A 13,818-nucleotide genomic window follows, 5' to 3' on the forward strand; every position below is an offset into this window, starting at 1 on the left:
GCTCTGGCTCTTATAGGTTCTGAAATCATTGAACTCATATTTTGCAATTGGCAAAACCGACCATGAAACCTGTGTGTTAGAGAGAGACAGAGCGAGAAAGAATGAAATTGTTTTCTTGATTCTGGCTATAATAATTATACGATCTGGTTCAGATTTTACACTCTAGAAGATATAGTCATCTCCTACGATTCTGCCTTTTTAGTTTTCTCGTATCGTCGAAATTGTGGATGCCACAGATTTTCGCCCTTTGTGGGGACGGAAGTGGGCGGGGCAAAGTTTTGAAATATTCTTGTAGCAGTGACATATCTTAGAAGTCTGGATCCAAAACATCGTTGCTCTAGCTCTTATAGTCTTTGAGGACTAGGCGCTGAAGGGGACGGACTGACGGACAGACGGACGGACGGACACACGGACAGACAGACATGGCTCAATCGACTCGCCTATTGATTCTGATCAAGAATATATGTACTTTATGGGGTCGGAAACGATTCCTTCTGTACGTTACACACATCAACTTTTACCACAAATCTAATATACCCCAATACTCATTTTGAGTATCGGGTATAATAAGATTCTTAAAAAAAAAAATACGACAAATCTTTCGGTAAGTGTCTAGGACGGTATGATTTGTTCAGAACGCTTTAAAATAAAAAATGCTTACTGAAAATCTAGGATGAAAGCAAACAAAAACCACAGACACATCATCAGCCTTTAAAAAAAGGTGCCGTTCATATCTTCCAAGGCTATTTCCGCTTAAATTGGCAATAAAATTTATGCTGGTTCGTCGTAAACTTCAATGTGCGGATTTATAGACGGATAGACCGAAACAATCCCTTGCTCCGAGTTAATAATTTTAAGATGAGGCAACAATTTGCAAAAATTCATTTGGCATGGTATGGAACAGATGGGTCTAAAACAGTGGAATAATATATTATGGAGCGACGAAACCAAAAAAAATCTTTTTGGTAATAACTCAAGAAGATATGTACTACACCCAAATGTAAAGAATTCAACGTCCAGTCCAATACCTCTATCATTGGCCCTAGCTTACGCTAGACCATTGTCTTAGCTCGACACTGCAAGCGACAGTGTATTACTCTTGTCCGGGATAATGCAGTGTCCATTGCACAGCCACCACCCTCGTGGAGGGTTCAGCTAGAGGACTTTCGTCGGGGAGGAAAGGGGCGTGGCAAAATGTTGAAATGCACTTGCAACAGTGTGATATCGCAGGAGTCTAGATACAAAATTGAGCTTTTCTAGCTTTTATAGTTTCTGAGATCTAGGCGCTCATAGAGACGGAGGGACGGCACAGATACTATCCGAAAACCTCCTCCAGATGTCCTCGTACGGCGAATATTCATGCGGGTTGAAGAAAGATATTGCAACTTTTCACTTCCGGTGAGAGTGACGATCTAACGCCTCTGGTAGTCTATTCCGTTTTTCTCGGGACTCAACATCTAACTCTAACTAATATTAGCTTCTACTTAATTTTAACTGTTACGTCTGTTGCTGTTACCGGTTTCGGCCTGAACTGCATCTTCGATCTTTTTATTTGCCATTTCCTTGTGCGATGCGTTTGTCTCACGTACCCATACCCGTTGGCACCGTTTTCTCATATAGGTAATTGTGCATTCTCATATCTTAGAAATTTTTCCGTCAAGTCCAGTGGAAAACTATAATGGGTCATAAAATCTACTCCAATTATGATGTCGTCTTCTACTACTAATTAATTTCCTACTAATTATTCCCATTATTTGCGCGTTCCCCTTGTAACTCTTTGTAGTCGTATCCCATTCAGATGCTCCACATTTCCATTAACTAAATCCCTTTTAATTATCATTAATTCACACATTCACTTCCACCCATTACGCCTCTAATAGTGAGACTTGCAAATCATGATACCATTATTTTCTCTGGTGATTCTTTCAGCTATATCTTAATAGCGTCTATAAAACTATTGATCTTGTATATTTCCAGAAAGTCGGTCTATGTCGATCGCGAAATTTTGAAGAGACGCTCCGTAACGTTGTACCCTGCCCTTCAGTTCCATGCGATGAACTTCCCGAAAATGGTCAGCTCCATATCAACGTTCCAGGGCACGATTGCAGCACCTCAGCAGCCAAGCGCTTTAAGGAAAGCACTAAAGCTTCCGTCCTATTATTCCTCGACGCTGACATTTCGAATTCTGTCATGAAAACAACAATTGTTCTTATGCCATCAAAACAAGGTGTAGCGAGTTTCGGTTTGGCTGTTGACTTGGTGTTTTCAGGAAACCCCAATTCCAATTGGCGATTTTCCACTTGCCGAATTCCCTCATCAAGCGTTGTGTCTTTATCTGCAACATCACCTGTTGCTGTTGGTTGCCTTGACCCTTTATAGCCACACCTTGACTTTCAATTTTCACTGTCATCTGTTGCTGTCGCAACATCGCCATTAATTGGCCATTGTCCGCCGCCGGACTGTTCTCCACCACTGTCGCCCTGGAGCATTGCTCATCCAAAAACTCATAATCTTCAACATTGAGGCTGTTCTCACCATTGCAGGTTGTAAAAGCAGGTTGCCTTTCAAACCGCTCATCGGTAAGCCCCGCTCAGTCAATTCCCTCTTCAACTACTTAACTTTTAACTATCCGTATTTAACTATTCTCAAAATTCTCTTTTCTGACACCAGTTGTTACGTTTCTACGGTTCGTATTTCAGATTTAGAAACAGAGAAGGCTTTAGGAATGAGAGGAAGAGGAAGCTTTATTTTCGGGAGAATTTAGGTCCGGTCCGAACTATTTTCTAATCATCCATTCGTTACAGTATATACTTTATCGGGTCAAAAACGGCGCAGAGCACAAAAAATAATATTTTCATTAAAAAAATTTCTGATTTACATATTACACGTAAGAAAAATGACGAAGACAAAATCTTTTTCACTTGCGACGATATTAGTTTACATAAGCTTTATAACTGTGAAAACTAAATTAATTAGATAGACAAATTTTACTTTTTTAATAAAAGATAATTGTTAAGACCTTAAAAGAAAAGTCTAGACATTTGCGAGTTGAGTTGTAAATTCAAACTAAATTTTATTCTTAAAATCAGAGCCTTATATGTGATTTGACAATGAGGTAGGAGGTAAAATTTGGTAGTCTATAATTATCGTTAGACCTACGCAGAGGATACACTTCACTGAGGGTGTCTATTTGAGTACATGCTTACATTAGTTTTATTTTAGGACCGCATTTGTTAAGTGTTTTCTCCACTTGTGTTTTGTTGTCGTATTAATGGGTTACAGATCTCTGTTTACACCAGTGTAGTCATAACTTGTCTACTTTATGTGATTCTTGTGTATTTTGATTCTTGTGAACCTTTCTGTGTACATTTTCTTTATAGCTATAATTACAAGTACAGATAATCATTTACAGTCAATTACAGTGGGTAGGGAAGTCCTATCGTTTGCAGTCTTCGTGCTACTTTAATTCTTCTTATGGCATAGATTATTAATATTATCATTATTATGATTCCGATAATCAAGGCCGCATGTCCAGATACATGATGGAACTTAAGTCCTTTTAAGTCATGATGACCTTCCTTTAACAATTTTATTTCGTTTCTTAACTTATCCATTTCTTCTGTATGGTTAATAAATGGTACTGTTAATGGATTCCAAGCAATTTTTGGTATTTTGCTTATATTACTTATATAAAAGGATGAAATTGGCTCGTAGCTTTCTGTTTGAATACTGTGATGAGGTACTAGTATTTTGACATCGGTTCGCACAGTACAATCATTTATTATTGTTAAAATTCCTTGTTTCGGAAGATTATTAGCATTACTAGCATTAGTGTTTACTGGAACTTTGATGAGCCAACAACCCTGCCTTTCTAATTCGACCTAAAATGATCTTGTCTCTGCTATCTTCCTATACACGAAATTTGAATTACCTTTTACTACTACCAGTACTTCTGGTCTCTTTTGGAGTCATTCCTGAGTCTTGCTCTTCTGATTCAATTCGAGCTAATGGACAAATTTTAGTTATATTAAATGACCTGGTGTTAATACATCCAGATCGTCAATATCATTTGTAGCTGTCTACAAAAGACGTGAATTTAGTACCGCTTCAATTTGACATAATAGAGTTGCCATTTCCTCATAGGTTAAATTATTGTCCCCAATTACCCTTTTTAAGTGGTAATTCCTAAATACCTCCGAAGTGAGGTCCTGCCCGGGTAATAAAATGCCACTCGATCTGTTCTCTTTCTAATATTGGAACACTTTAATGTTGTCTCTGAGGGCTCTCTGGTATTCCTCGTCTAATTTGCGCGAAGCTCCCACAAAGTTGGTTCCATTATCGGAAAAATTGTTTGCACATTTTCCTCTTCTTGAGAAAAATCTTCTAAGTGCAGCTAGAAATGCATCTGAAGTAAGATCGCTGAGTACTTCCCTGTTTCGGCAGATTTCCCATAATTTGTTCTGCAGTATTCTGTCGATACCTAGCACAGGTGACACACTCTTTAAGTTTTTTCTTTAAGCAAATTCTTAGCCCAAATATCCAAAATTTTTCGCTGGATATAGTTTCGCATCAGATTAATTCCATCGTGCAATGTTTCTTTATGTGCATTCTAGATAATTAAAGACGTCAAGTGACACTTATCTAAAATCAAGGGATGTTTAACCTCAAATTCCGCGTTGGAGTTTTGCAATCTACCTCTAACTCGTAACAATCCGTCTTTATCTAAGAACGGATTTAAGCTTAATAGTTTATTTTTTGTTTCTATTTCCTTTATTATTATTTTATTAATTAGGCTAGCTATTTCGGAACCGAATTGGATAGCTTGTTGTTGTTTTTACTATTAATACTTTGGCGCTCTTAATCTCCTTCACTGTCAAAAATGAAGGAAATTCTTTCTTTTTGGTTTTGATTTGAATAAACCTCAATACATATGCAATGACTCTTTCTAGTTTATGCATACACGAATATTTTTGTAATAATTCACAAAAAATGTTATTTTTATACCCGATACTCAAAATGAGTATTGGGGTATATTAGATTTGTGGTAAAAGTGGATGTGTGTAACGTCCAGAAGGAATCGTTTCCGACCCTATAAAGTATATATATTCTTGATCAGCATCAATAGCCGAGTCGATTGAGCCCTGTCTGTCTGTCCGTCCGTCCGTCTGTCCGTCCCCTTCAGCGCTTAATGCTCAAAGACTATAAGAGCTAGAGCAACGATGTTTTGGATCCAGACTTCTGTGATATATCACTGCTCCAAAAATATTTCAAAACTTTGCCCCGCCCACTTCCGCCCCCACAAAGGGCGAAAATCTGTGGCATCCACAATTTCGACGATACGAGAAAACTAAAAACGCACAATCGTAGAAGATGACTATATCTTCTAGAGTGCAAAATCTGAACCAGATCGTATAATTATTACAGCCAGAATCACGAAAACAATATCACTCTTTCTCGCTCTGTCTCACTCTAACACACAGGTTTCATGGTCGGTTTTGCCAATTGCAAAATATGAGTTCAAGGATCTCAGAACCTATAAAAGCCAGAGCAACCAAATTTGGTATCCACACTCCTGTGATATCGGACCTTGACCGTTTTCTGTCCAAATTTCGCCACACCCCCTTCCGCCCCCGCAAAGGACGAAAATCTGAGGCAACCACAAATCTCAGAGACTATTAAGGCTAGAGTAACCAAATTTGGTACACACACTCCTTTAAGATGTCACTATAAAACGTATATCTCAGAATTTCGCCCCACCCCCATCCGCCCCCACAAAGGACGAAAATCTGTTGCATCCACAATATTGCAGATTTGAGAAAACTAAAAACTAAAATGACCATATCTATTAGATTGCTGAATCGGGATCAGATCAGATCATTTTTATAGCCAAAAGGAACAAATCAATTTGCAGTGGCTACGCAGCGCCCGACGTCACGCTCAGACTGATTTTCTGTCTCTCTCGCACGCACTCTTTGTCGTGTCGTTAAATATTAGCGCCATCTGCCGGAGGAGAGCCATACTGACTTAGTATCGGGTATGACTGTAGAGTTGCGGTGTCCGCAGCAACTCACAACGTTCCCCCTCGTTTGCTATTACCATTGTTGTGCTCACAACTAATTTTTCTTCAATTTCCTCTTTTGGCCAATGTTGCTTAGATTTCGCCAACCATTGAGGCCCTTTCCACCAAATCTTAAAATCTTTTAGCTTATCTGCACTAATGCTCCTTGATGCTCCATCTGCTGGATTGTCTTCAGTTCTAACGTGTCCCCATTTAATTTCCTTAATCTTTCTTACTTCATCAGTTCGACGCCTGATAAACTTGTCTTTATTGTCTCCATTCTTTATCCAGGCTAGAGTAATAGTAGAATCACTCCAGGCATAACACTCTACAATACTTCCAACCGCTACTTTCACCCGTTGAATTAATTTTGCCAGCAGATGTGCTGCACAAAGTTCTAATTTTGGAATAGTTTTCCGATTCTTCTTTGGATTAACTTTGCTTTTGCTGGCTATTATAATTGTAGAACTATCTACCTTGGCATACACTACGGCAGCATAGGCCTTTTCGGATGCATCGGCAAACCCATGAATTTGCATCGACTTATTGTGCTGAGAATTTAGCCATCTTGGTATCCGAATGCTCTCTAACTCTGTTAAACTATTTTTAAACGAATTCCATTCCCCAGTATCCTGTTCTGATAATTCTTCATCCCAATTTTTGTCTGCTAGCCAAAGTTTTTGAATAAATAATTTTCCGACAAGTGTCACTGGAGACAATCAGCCTAAGGGGTCATACATCTTGGCTAAGGTAGATAATACTATTCTCTTGTTTGTTTTCTTAATTGGTTCATAGTGGAAATTGAACCTAAACTCGTCTTTAACCAGTTCCCATTGTAGTCCTAATGTTTTGACGGATTCATTCTCCTCAATGTGTTTGTAGGGGGGCGGACGTGAAGCTCAAGTCTCCAACGACGATATGGATGATGAAGTGAAACCTCCTGTAGCCGTCGCAAGAAAAGAAAATGCCGTGGTGCTTTGTGGTAAATGGGTATTATTTATTTCGGGGGGTTGCGCGATCGTGCGTTTGAAACGGGGGTTGAAACGTCACTACTTAACTCTATGCCTTATGGTGCTTTTTCTGCCGTGAGCGCCGTGTGGATCGTGGATTGTGGATCCGAGCGCGCCTGCGAGCACGCGAGAGCGAGCCGGGACCGAGGCGCGCGGAGCCGGCACAGTGCCTCCCCCCTTGCAGGATTGCAAAGTATAATTGGGTGGCCTATGGCTGGGTGGACGCCCCCGACACGATCCATCCAAAAACGGTGCTCTGGGCCACCGGCGGGCCGTCCTCACGCGCAAGGAACCCGGGCTGGATCACCTTCGGGTAGACAGGGTAGACAGCGACAGCGCATCAGTCACCGAGTCCTTAAACGCGTCAAGGAAGTCACTGGAAAGCAGGGTTACTGCACCAACGAAAGTTTTTCCATTATCTGAATGGATACGCTGTGGACATCCGCGCCTTGCGACGAACCGAGCGAAAGCGGCGAGAAATTTTTCGGTGGTGAGGTCGGACGTGGGTTCTAAATGTATCGCCTTTGTGGAAAAGCACACGAATACGCACACATACCCCTTCGTGATCAGACATGCTCTCCCTGTATAGTTCCGTATTTCGAAAGGACCCGCGTAATCAATCCCTGTATGCGTAAACGGTCTGGAAAAGGACGACCGCTCGGTTGGAAGATCTCCCATCATTTGGGTTTGCAACCTCCTTTTGTGAATAACGCAGACCTTGCAGGAATTCACAGCCCCCTTCATAAGCCTTTGAACCTTTGGAATCCAATACTTTGATCGAATGAGGCGCACCATCAATTGGTTGCCGCCATGAATAGTTATCCGGCGTGTAAATTGCGCGAGAAGGCGAGACAATCGCAATTATATGGGAGAATGATTGGATGTCGTTCGTCGTATCTTAGCACTTCAGAGCCTGCGATACGGCCGCATGCTCTGATCAACCCATGGCGGTCTAGGAAAGGGTTCATGTTCAGGATAGAACATGACCTTGGCGTTGGCCGCTTACCGCTTACGCAGCGGTACTCCTCGGGGTATTCTCTACGCTGCGTCTCTAGGATAAGAGTTTTTTCAGCTTCGGTAATTTCGCCGCTCGTAAGATGGCCCTTTTGCGCGGTGGCTAACTTCCGGCAGCGCTTGGTAAAGCGCAGGATAATATGATCGGACTCGTAGAGCTCTCTCCAGATTGGAGAATCGTTCGAGGAAGTCTTCGGCTGGGTTGAGTGCGAAATAGGCCTTTACAGTTCGCTGCTCTAAGGTCATAACGGGGGAGTTACTAACTGGTGCCGGCCATTGATCTCGGCCGCTCTGCAGCCAAGTTGGTCCGTGCCACCAGAGTTGGTTATCCACCAACTCCTGTAACGGCACGCCTCTGCTGGCTAAGTCCGCGGGGTTCTGTTCGGATGGAACGTGGCCCCACTTCTCAATATCGGTCGCTTGAGATATCCTCGGTTGGCCACGAACGTGGTCCAGTGACACGCGGACTTTGCCAGCCATGCGAGGACTATGGTGGAATCGGTCTAGCAATAGCAGCTCGTACTTGCTGTTCCAGGCATATTCGGCAGGATAGCCGCCGCCATTTCGGACAAAAGCACTGCCCCGCAAAGCTCTAACCGGGGGAGCGTCACGGTTTTCACGGGTGCGACTCGCGTTTTCGCTGTGAGAAGCTGCAACTCGACCAAACGGTCAATCTCAATGCGCACGTAGATGGCGGCACCGTAAGCCTTCTCTGATGCATCGCAGAACCCATGATGTTCGACTTTTACCGCTGGCCGGGAGCCGACCCATCTTGGAATATGGATTTGGTCGAGAGCGGAGTAGCTCCGCAGGAAACTTTGCCAGCGCTGGCGCATCTCGCTTGGAAGCTCATCGTCCCATCCCAGGTCCTGCAACCAGATTTCTTGCATGAAGATCTTGGACCGGACATTGAATGGGGCCAACCACCCCGCGGGGTCGAACAGCCTTGCGATCTGGGACAGAACTGCTCGCTTGGTGTATGACGACTCAGGCGCTGACTCGGGAGGGACAAAAAAAAACTCGTCTGAAGTCGCTTTCCAGCGAATCCCGAGAGTCTTAGCCGAGCTCTCTTCCACCATCTCCAAAAAATCGGTGTGGAGAAGATGAGCACTCGGAATTCCTGCCAGAATAGCTTTGTGGTTTGAAGTCCACTTCCGCAGCGGAGACCGTGCAGAGCTAAGAGCGGCCTGCAACTCGCGGATCGTTAGTCGAGCCTCATCGGTAGAATCCGCTCCGTCCTAGCCGGACCGTCGACATACATGAATGACCGGATAATACGACTCGCTTTCGGATATCTGGACTGGACGTCGCTTGCTAGCTGTTGCAACACTCGGATGGCAAGAAAAGGAGCGCAATTGACTCCGAAGGTTACGGTCTTAAGTTCATAGTCGCGGATGTGTCCCTCCTTGTTTCGAAATAATATTCGCTGGAAAGGGGTGTGTTTCGGGTCAACCCAAATTTACGATACATTTTGGTGATGTCCGCGTTGAAAACGTATAGGATTAGGATCTGGAGGGTCAAGTCAGATTGGAGGACCGGGCCGGCGTGCAGAAGATCATTCAAACTCACACCGTTGGTCGACGGGCTGGATGCGTTAAATACCACCCGGACCTTCGTGGTAGTGCTCTCAGGCTTGAAGACAGCGTGGTGCGGAAGGTAGTAGGTTGAGGACCCATGAGTCGGAGGAACTTCTGTCATGTGTTCAAGCTCTAGGTATTCTTGGATCACGGTGTCGTACTGCTCTTGTAGGGGACTGTTTCTTTTCAAGCGATTTTCGTTTCTTAGGAACTGGGCCAGCGAGATGAGATGATCTGGGTCGCGAAACGGTGTCGTGACGACGTATTTCCCGCTTGGCGTTCTTGACGTAGTTCGGAGGAAATTTCTTTCGCAGTACGAATCCGACTCGCTTTCTATATATTCTTCTATATTCTTTGTGAGGAGTTTGTCTAACGGAGTCTCTAGCTTGGTGGAAATTTGCGTGGAGAAGAATGCAACCCTGCCTTGTACCGTGTTTGGCACTGGGCCTGTAAGAACCCATCCGAAAATGGTTTCCTGTCCGAGGAGAGATCCACAGATGTTCGTCTGTGAGCTCAAGAGGATGGATGAAAGGATGTCGGCACCAATCAGGACATCTATTTGTGAGCTTTCGTAAAATGTCGGGTCTGCCCATGGCAGGTTCGGCAAGTCTCGCAACGAGTGTTGCGGGATCGAATGGGAGGGAAGGCTGCCTGATAGTTTCGGCAGGACATAGGCTGTGGCGTCCAAGTGTAAGCCCGGCTTAGTCGGGGAGCGGATGAAAAAATGGCAGAGCTTCTTGGACTGAGCGGATATTGTCTGATTGAGGCCCGAGACCTGTGCCTGGGCGAGTGGGAATGCACGGATTGGCTGGAAACTGGAGTGCCACGGTGCAGCAGCGTATAATGCCGGTCTCCACACGTGTTGCAGTTGTGGGCGCTTTGGCATTCACGAATCTGGTGACCTCTTGCGAAAAAGTTTAAGCAAAGCATTTTTTGCTTAATATAGCTGGAGCGAGCATCAGGTCTCATCTGAAGGAATTGAGGGCATACCCGGATCGGATGGTTCTCTTTGGAGCAAAGATCACACGTTCTCCGCTTCGGATCCACAGTTGTTCCGAACGATTGAACCCGCCTTGCAACAGGACTCCCTTGGGAACGGAATGGGTTGGGATTGCCCTTTGAACTCTCTGACATGGGTAGACTCGCCCTGGAGTGGGCCTGAGTCTCCATGCCTGGATGGCCGTCCTCGGTCACCTCGAGAGACAGGTACCGCTCCGCCAGGAACTTGTCCATAGCGTGCCAGGTGGGAATTTCGGAATTGTGTGTCACGGACTGCTCCCAAAGCTCCAAAGTCGCTTTCGGCAACTTCGCGGATATGAGGTACACTAACACTCCGTCAGCGAAAATGCTGTCTGTGGAGACCTCGGAGTGGTTGAGTGTCGTAAGGCACTTGTGGACGGCCCTCTGAAGCTCTTTTAGCGCTGCAGCTGACTCGGTGCGGATTTGGGGCAGACTGAGAAGGATCTTCAGCTGGGCTTTGAGTATCAGCCTCTTGTTCTGGAAACGCTCACGGAGGGCGCTCCATGCGGATGCGAACCCTTCGTTCGTGAGTGGAGGCTGTGCCACTATGTCGTGGGCCTCACCGCTTGTTTTTTTGTTGAGGTGGAACAGTTTTTCTACTGGAGCCAACCTCAGGTTCTCTATATAAATGGCGGTGAACAGGTCTCGGAACGTGGCCCACTGCTGGTAGTCCCCACTGAAAACTTCAGTGTCACATGGAGGAAGACGGCAACCGCCGGAAGTCGGCACTTGAATGGCCAGTTGAGGCGTGTGAGGGACAGTCCGGGGTTCGAGCTGATCGTTCAGTTCGGCAAGGCATTGCGCGTAGACCGCGTAGCAGTCATCGTACATCCCCTGGGCGTCAGCTACCCCCTCTGGATCTACTTCCGTTTTCGCCTCCACACAGGCCTCGATCTCCGCGTCCACCTTCGCCCACAGGCTTCGGAGTTGCTCTCCATGGACTTGGGAGAGCGAGCGGGTTGGTGTGCTAGCATCAGGAGCGCTGATCTTCTGGTCGAAGCGTGTCAGTCTGCTTGCAGCCAAGGCAAACTTAGACCGTGCGGAACTGGCGGCCGATTGGGCCATAGTGCTCGGAACCGTGCGAGGGACGACCGAGGGGAACAACAAGGCCTCAAAGGCATGTGGTGTGTGAGCCCTGGACGTGGTCGGACCTCGCTCAGCTGGGGCCGGACGGGAAGGTGTGGGCGTAGTGATTGAGCCGTTGGAGCTGGGTGGATGGGTCAAACTCAGCGAACTCGCCTGCTTAAACTTCTTGCGAGATTTCTTCTCACCAGTGGGCATGATTGGCTGATGGATTTGCTATAACGCGTATCAGAGTCGCAAAGCAGGTGAGCGGAAATGGAGAAGTGGAAGTTTTGAACGACGAACCGTGGATATGTGGCCTTGGCGGAATTTATCGCGAGTATTTAGTATATAGTAGAAGTCGGGCACCGGTTGCCGGAATATATAAATATAAAATACTACTATCAAATAAAAAAATGTCCAACCAAGAGCGACTAATAAGCAATGATATTGATGCACAAGGTACCCCTATATAGAGTCGGTTGCAAAACGAATGTTGAAAACAATATACCCTCGAAGTGCAGGGTAGCGCGTCACTTGGCGTTCTGTTACGGTCAAGCGCGGCACCGAAAAATATTCTCCCACCAACAACAACGCAAGCAAACGGTGGAGAAGCGAAAGCGAAATGGAAAACGAAACGAATGCACCGCTGCTGCTGCTTGTATGTGTGTGCGTATGGATATAAGTGCTATGTACCGTGGCTTGGGTTGACGAACCAACCTTTTGACGAGATGTAAAACAACGGTTAAAACGGTGGATAACCGTTTTATATACAATATGTATAATTTAAAATGCGTACGTATGTATGTATATGTAAAATAAATACATATGTTGTGCCGTATGTATGGATCGTGTCTTATTTTTGTTGGCAATATCATTAGTTAAATACACAGACGCAGTGATTTATTTTATTTATTCATATATTTGGACGTTGACATGCAATGACTGCATCTTTCAAGAGGCGATGCAGTTACTGCACCGTCAAGTGGCCCGTGTGACACCATCAGAAGGCTGTTACGCGCGGATCCCAGGCAAAACGCAGCCCTCCTCCCGCCCAACCGACCGAGGGGCGCTGCCGCATGACGCGCGGTGCGTAGCCGAACCAAACGCGAACATGCAAGAAAGATAGCTATTAGACTAACATTCGAGGAAAATTAGCACTAAACTTACTAAGAAACTAAGCATGCAATCAAAATACAAATACCACTACATTTACTAATTAATAGGTGTGTAAGGATTAGTAATTTAATAAGAGGAAGAGAATTAGTGGAGGATATAATATGGTAGAGGGAATTATAATCCGAGCATGAGACCCTAAACGGTTCATGCAAGGAATAATTCGATCTACAAAGTGGAAGGAACAACGGTATAAAATTTCTAGTCAGTCTAATAGGAATCGTGTCTATGTCTATGTCACCCCTGATCAAGTTGTGCATAAATATCACACCAAGCATTTTTCTACGGTTAACTAAGGATGGGAGGTTTACTAATAATAGTCTACTAGAGTAAGATGGGAGTCTTACACCCGCATCCCAGTTAAGGCCCCGCAGAGCAAAGAGTAAAAAGTTTTTCTGTACTGATTCTATACGGTCCTGGTGTACTTTGTACTGAGGGCACCATACACAGGAGCCGTATTCTAAGATCGGACGAACAAGCGAGGTATAGAGAGTCTTTGTTATATAGGGGTCGTCAAATTCCTTTGACCACCTCTTTATAAACCCAAGCACGCCCATGGCCTTATTTACCATGGTAGAAATGTGTTCGGAAAACTTTAACTTGGGGTCTAACATAACACCCAGATCATCCACCAGGGTAATTCTCTCAAGAGAACCACCAAATAGGCTGTAGGGAGCCAACAAAGGGCTAGAACGATGAAATGTCATAACTTTGCATTTCGAGGCATTAAGGTGTAACAAGTTTGCACAACACCATGACTGAAAGTTATTGAGATCGGATTGCAAGCGAGAATGAAATGAAATGTCCTTGTACTGGACACAGAGTTTAACATCATCCGCATACATAAGTACTCGAGAGTATGTTAATACTGAAGGTAAGTCATTAATAAAGAGTGTGAAGA

At 44.7% G+C, this 13,818-nt stretch overlaps 1 protein-coding gene across 1 annotated transcript in view; it reads left to right on the plus strand.

Moving 5' to 3' along the window:
- Positions 1-13,818, plus strand: part of LOC6602651 — a 63,506-nt gene that overhangs the window by 20,991 nt on the left and 28,697 nt on the right. The gene's annotated exons all lie outside the window — the stretch shown is intronic.

This window comes from Drosophila persimilis, unplaced genomic scaffold, assembly GCF_003286085.1.
Source record: "Drosophila persimilis strain 14011-0111.01,24,50 unplaced genomic scaffold, DperRS2 tig00000124-arrow-pilon, whole genome shotgun sequence".
Taxonomy (NCBI): domain Eukaryota; kingdom Metazoa; phylum Arthropoda; class Insecta; order Diptera; family Drosophilidae; genus Drosophila; species Drosophila persimilis.